At 46.7% G+C, this 6,736-nt stretch overlaps 1 protein-coding gene across 6 annotated transcripts in view; it reads left to right on the top strand.

Moving 5' to 3' along the window:
* Positions 1 to 6,736, top strand: part of IL17B (interleukin 17B) — a 61,161-nt gene that overhangs the window by 41,442 nt on the left and 12,983 nt on the right. For all 6 annotated transcript variants that reach the window (XM_061151707.1, XM_061151708.1, XM_061151705.1 and 3 more), the window contains exon 3: positions 6,388 to 6,452. The gene's annotated coding sequence lies outside the window, so the exon portion shown is untranslated. The remainder of the gene's footprint in view (positions 1 to 6,387; positions 6,453 to 6,736) is intronic.

Genomic DNA, 6,736 nt, shown 5'->3' with positions numbered 1-6,736 from the left:
GGAAAGCAGGAGGCAGGGAGAGGAGGAGGAGGAGGAAGGGGGTAGGGGCTGGAGTTCTGAGGGTTGCCAGTTGTCAGCCTGGGAACATGAGCAAACTCCCTGGGAGCAAGCTATGTGTGAGAATTTCCTCCCTCTCCCTCGGCCCCTGTGTCCCAGGACTGGAGTGGGAGTGCTGAGATTTTTTTCTGGGAATCTCTGGCAGGGAAGATACCCGTCCTGGCTCCTGGGGTCCAGAGGGTGGTGGGAATGGCAGGGGATGGGAGACCATGAGGAAGTAAATCCTCTCTCTAGAAAGTCGGGACCCTGGGAGGCCAATCCCACCATTGTGCAAAGAAGGCTGGCGCCCCAGAAGGGTAGGGCCTGCCCCGGTCACACGGGAGCCTGTGACCGGCAGGAGAGGAGCCTGAGGACCCGCCTCTAGGGCTCCCCTTCCCCTGGAGTCCTAGTCCAGAGAGAAGCCTGTCCTTCGTCCTTCCCCATTATGCTCTGGCCATCATGGCCTCTCATACGGCCCTTAACGTTTTTCATGCCTCAGTGCCTTGCAGTCCTCTCTGACAAATGTGCTCTCTCCCTAATCTTCCCATGGCTGCTGCTCCTCTGGCTTCTGGTCTCAAAAGTCACCTCCGGGAGAGGCCTTGTCTGGCCATAGTGTTGGTCTCCATCGCTGCCTCTGCTGGTGCCCTCCAGGGCTGTGCCTGTTTTGTCTGTATCTGCTGAAGTAGTCGCTTGTTGTCTAGCTCTTCCCGGAGAGCACGGCTCCCCGGGGGAGGGTCTGAGTCCCCAGGCCTCCTGCAGTGCCTGCGAGGGATGGCCAGGAAGATGTCTGTGGAGCTTGCAGCCACGGGCACAGGAGCAGGATGTCTGTGGAGCTGAGGCCGGCGGAGGGCTCCTCCCAGTGGCCTTGTTGCTCAGAGCTTCCTTTCTGTGGTGAGGCTGGCTGGACCCCAGTCACCTTCACTGAGACTCTCATTCACAGTCCCCCAGACTCCTGGCCCACACAGGACTGCTGCCCCCTCCCCTCCCCTTTCTTGGGGCAGGATTACCTCCAGAATTCCCTCGGGCTGTCTTGCGTGGGGCAGCTAGGTGGCCCCAGGGATGTGGCATGCTGAACCCTACACCGTCCCTGGTCTTAAGAGGCTCCTGGTCTAGTAGGAGGGTCTTCACCCTGACTTTGTTCCTTCTGAGGAAAGAAATCTCTTCTCGGGAGCTTGTGTTTGTTCCTGCCTTTGCAGTTTCTTGGCTGTGAGGTCTGGGTGCAGTTGTTCAGCTGCTGCTCCAAGCCTCTCTTTCCTCCTCCGTGAAATGGGGAACACAGGACCTGCCTTTTGGGGTAGCCACGAGGGTCAGGTGGGTGCAGTCCTGGGGGATGGGTCAAGTCTGGGGCCAGATTGTGCTCAGCACTGCCTCTGCTGCTTCCCGCAGTGGGTGGGGATGGGAACTGTGTTTAACATCTGTGACCCCCACTTTCCTCCTCTGTAAAATGGAGCTAGAAGCAGCCCCCACCTCCCAGGATTGCTGTGAAGATGAAGCCAGACTGTGCTTATGAAGGGGTCAGTCCTGTGTGGCTCAGTAAATGCCAGATATTTATCCTACACCTGACACATAGCAGGTTTTCTATTCATGTCATCTGCTTCCTTCCTAAGCCGAGAAGATGGATGCCATTTACACGTGTACCCCTGGGGTGTAAGATTGTGGCAAGGAAGGCTTGCCACCCCCACCCCCACCCTGCTCACCCTGCCCTGTTCGTCTGACATTCCAAAGCACCACCAGCGGCCCCCAGGGTAAAGATAGAGCCAGCCCGATGGAGCCATCAAAATGATGGAAGGTCCACTTTGGAAGCTGTGAAACCTAAGTTATGTTTCTGTTACTTCTACTGTCACATCAGGATATTACATCAAGACAGAGAAGAAAACAGAAAAATAACCAGTGTAAGTCATGGAGAGACCCAACATTTGAATACTCATGAATTGCGTGCTTGGCCAAGCATGAGTTGCCCACCCTTGTGAGCCAAGTTTCCTTTATCAGGAAGTCTTTTACTAGAGGTCAGAGCAAGGATTTGAAATGACCTGGAGGCAGATCCTAGGAGAGGAGGTATCCCGAAGCCAAAATATCTCAAGAGACTAAATGGCAGCCATTTGCGACACAGTCTCCCTGGATCTGTCTCAAACATTTCTGAAACCATTTCTGTTTGCTTTCATGCCCTCTCTTGGGAGCTGTTAGTGCCTTATGTCTATTAACCATTGTGTGACGTGGCTTTTCTTTCCATACTGTGGCGAGGCAGCCGTGAAACCCCTCCATTCCCAGGGGAAGTAGAAGTGAGACTCCGACTTTGTGAGTAGGCCAGAGTAAGGCATCTGAGGAGGTGAGGGGAGCTTCTTGTTAGGGGCTAAGTATGAGCGAGTTTGGTGAGTTCTGTGTCCTCAGAGAGTGTGTGCTGTCAGGGTCAAGGTAATCCCTAGTGGGAGGGTGAGGGGTCTGGAGACCTGGAGACTCAGGGGAATGGAGCAAAGCTACTCCACCTCTACTGGTGATCAAGGAAGAGGTTGAACTGGTACAGCTGAACCTGAAGGAAGATGGGGTTTAGACCTACATAGGAAAGACTTTTTTTGGCGGGGGCGTGTGGGATCTTAGTTTGCAACTAGGGATCGAATCTGCACCCCCAGTGCAGAGAGCCTTAACCACTGGATTGCCAGGGAAGTCCCAGGAAGGACTTTTTGAGTCAGTGGATTTACTCAAGGAAGAGATGGACTAGTGGGCTATCTTGATAAATTGATAGGTCAGAGAACTCATCACTTTACCAGGACAGCTACAGACTGAATGACAGTTTGACAAGTCCCTTCCAGCCCTTAGATCCTGTGAGCTTTATCTCACACTTAATGTTCTCACCCCAACCTGTCCCTGACCCCTGATTCGGCCCAAAGGCAGAACTCAGAGGTGACCATTTGGGAGACATGTTTTGGAACATTGAAAATCAAGCTCCTCAAGCTCTGTATGTTTCTGTGATGAGCATATGAAACATTGTTTCATTGACTGAGTTTGATTCTGAGAGGTAATAAACAATGAGTGAAGAACTGCTTATAATTGTTATCAAACCAACTTTTAAAAAATACATGTATTTTAAAATATTTATTTATTTCACTTACTTATTTGACTGTGCCTAGTCTCAGCTGTGGCCCATGGGATCTTCATTGTGGCATGTGTAATCTTCAGTTATGGCATGCAAACTCTTAGTTGTGGCATGTGGGATCTAGTTCCTGACCGGGGATCATACCTGCATTAGGAACATGGAGTCTCAGCCACTGGACCACCAGTGAAGTCCCTCAAAAATATTTTATAAATAGCTGTCCACAACATATTACTGAGGTTAAAGATCATGGTATAGAAGAAGATATATGGAATAATACCATTTAAGTAAAATGATGTGATTGCCAAACTGCAATGAGATACCACTTCACACTCTTCAGGATGGATGGCTATGATAATAGTAATAATTATCACCACCACCAAAACCCATAGATACTTAGACACTTGTTCACTGGCCTCTGCAGCAGCATTATTCACAATAGCCAAAATGTGAACACAGCTGAAGTGTCCATAAATGGATGAGTGAATAAACAAAATGTGGTTCATGCATGCAATGTAATGTTATTCAGCCATAGAAAGGAGCAAAATTATGGTACATGCAAGCATGGGTAACATTTGACAACATTATGCTAAGTGAAATAAATCAGATACAAAAAGGATGAATGCTGTATGATTCCACTTATATGAGGTATCTAGGAGACAAAGTCATAGAGACAGAAAGAATGGTAATTGCCAGGCCTGGGGGGAAGAACACGGGGAGTTAATGTTTAATGGCTGTAGAGTTCCTATTTGGGATGATGAAAAAGCTCTGGAAATGGATAGTGGTGATAATTGCACAACACTGTGAATGTACTTAATGTGGTTTAATTGTACACTTAAAAAGTTAAAATGTTCAGTTTTATGTTGTGCATATTTTTACCTTAACAAAATAAATGATGTGTCTGTGTGGAGGAGTAAGTGTGGATGTAGCAAGATGCCCTGCTGGAGGTTAGGTTTGTGTTTCATCTTGCCTTAGTCCACAGCATGGACAGACCAGGACAGAAGGTCACTATGAACTGCCTGAAGGGAGTATTTCTGAGAAAGGCAGGGAGAGAGGGATGTAACAAATCTTTTGTGCTGATCACCGGGGAGGGAGCAGTTGTAGGGGAGGGGCAATGGTGTGGTACAGTCCTTTGATATTTCTGTGACTCTCTGGCATATGAATGCTGTTGGAAAATGGGACAGATTTGCCCTGTTGAAGGGCCCTAGGCAGTTGGCTTGGAGCCCTGCCGGGTCTAGGGAGAATATTAGCTTTCAATTCTGTAGGGCCTTTGGGGATTGTGAACTTGACCCACAGTTCTGGATGTAATTCACCAAGAGCAGCTTCTGCTTGGACATTCATATCCTTCTATCATGGTCGACACATTGATACAGCACCAGGTGGGGCTCGTCACTGCCTATACCCCCCAGACACCTGTAAGGGTTAGGGGACCCCCGGGTGTGTAAGAGAAGGGAAGTAAGAGCCTCCGGGGGAACGGCCGCATTGCACTTTGCTTCGTGCTCTTCCTGGAAAGTCTGAGGAGCAGTTGGGCCACAGTAATCACAACCTGAGAGTCCCTTGGACTGCAAGAAGATCCAACCAGTCCATCCTAGAGATCAGTCCTGGGTGTTCATTGGAAGGACTGATGCTGAAGCTGAAACTCCAATACTTTGGCCACCTCATGCGAAGAGCTGACTCATTGGAAAAGACCCTGATGCTGGGAGGGATTGGGGGCAGGAGGAGAAGGGGACGACAGAGGATGAGATGGCTGGATGGCATCACTGACTCAATGGGCATGAGTTTGAGTAAACTCTGGGAGTTGGTGATGGACAGGGAGGCCTGGAGTGCTGCGATTCATGGGGTTGCAAAGAGTCGGACACAACTGAGCGACTGAACTAAACTGAACTGAATCACAGCGTGAATGGTGCAAAGGAGCTGCCTGTGACACAATATGAGTGTGTGTATGGTTGCACAAGTGTTTGAAAATACACTGTTAGATGTTTGCAAGAATATGGGGATTTGGGGGATTTTGTCTTACTTCATTGTAGTTTTCTGTTTTTGATTTTTTTTCCTGATCTGCACTGAGGTGATGAACTTAACTAAAGGGGTTTAGTTATATTCTATATTCTATTATGTATACAATTATTATAATATATACAATTATTACAATAATATAATATAATTATATTATATAATAATTACAATAATATATAATATATACAATATATATACAATTATTTTTATTTCTATCTAATTTCTTTTTTTGTGTATTAAGAAGATAGAATATATTAGTATAGTAGTACTTTACAAAATTTGTAAAGATTTATTTTTAAAAATAACTTACTTAAAATATATTTATTTAAATAACCATGAAGGTCAAACCAACTCCTAGTCCATATTTCCCCAATGAGAAGGACACTAATCATGACTGCTAATGAAGGGGGTCAGTTTTTTATAGAAGCCAAGAGCAGTGTGATCATTGTGTCACCTGCTTGCCACAGAGCACGTTCAGGTTCACTCCCCTTGTATGAAAGGGTTATGGTAACAGAGGGGAGTTATTGGAGATAATTTCCAGATGGGAGCAACCTGGTTGGTGGGATTAGGCGAAATTACTTTAATAGTCCCCTCCAGGCCTTGGCTTAAGTTGACTTTGCTCATCCATCCCTCCCCTTTGCCACAGAGGCCCCCTCCCTGCTCCCTACCCTTGCCCCTCCTGAGTCTCCACATCTGACACTCCTCAGCAGCCCTCAGGACTGCAGGCTGACTCCAAGCCTTTGTAAACCACCCGGGATTATTAAACAAATCCTATAATTAGAAGCCAGGTTTCCTAAACGAAGTGAAAAATGTAACGTTACCCTTTGTTTGTTCACTGGATGCTCAACGCATGTCCCATGACCCAGAGGAGCTGTGACTTTGGGTTTCCAAGAAGCCTTAATAAGGTAATGTTTATAAAGTTCTTAACTTTACAACTCCATCAGAGTACAACTCTGTGAAATGAGGTCAAGCTATAACTCCGAGATATCTGCCCCACTCCTTGCCCAGTGGTAGAGAATGTTGTTCCCTCATGTGATGTGTGGAAAGCCCTAAGATTGGGATTGAAGGAAGTGAGTTCTGGTCTCAGCTATGACACTGAACTGATGTGTGATATTGTATCATCCCCCTTTCCTCTCTGGACTTGTGTTTACCCTTCTGTGAAAGAGAGGTCAAGATGGGACCTTTTTGTTCTAAAAGTCTCTTGTCACTCTGACATTCTGCAGTTTGATTGCTGTGTTTCTCTACCATAGGGTTGTAACTCAAGCAAGGATTCTCCAGATTTTCTTCTCTTCTCTGGATTCCTCAGAAGGACTTGGTAATGTACCTTAAACTGGATAAATTGGTTGGGGTTGGCAAGACACGTGGATATATCGTTTTGTGCCTCAGCTTTGAACCCTTAAAGGTCTCTCTCATGAGATAAAGTACATTAAAAATAATGTGAAAATGACTTACATCATAAAAGAACTCTTCAAAGGAATTCAAACTGGTCAACATGAGGAACAGTGGAAAGAACCACTGTTCTGTCTGGAGCTGGTAGGCACTATTCAGTTAACATAATTCCATGGTAAAATTATATATAACTGACATTTATTGAGTTCT

The sequence above is a fragment of the Dama dama genome, chromosome 9 (genome assembly GCF_033118175.1).
Source record: "Dama dama isolate Ldn47 chromosome 9, ASM3311817v1, whole genome shotgun sequence".
NCBI classification, from domain to species: Eukaryota; Metazoa; Chordata; class Mammalia; order Artiodactyla; family Cervidae; genus Dama; species Dama dama.
This window is presented reverse-complemented; position numbering and strand designations above follow the sequence as displayed.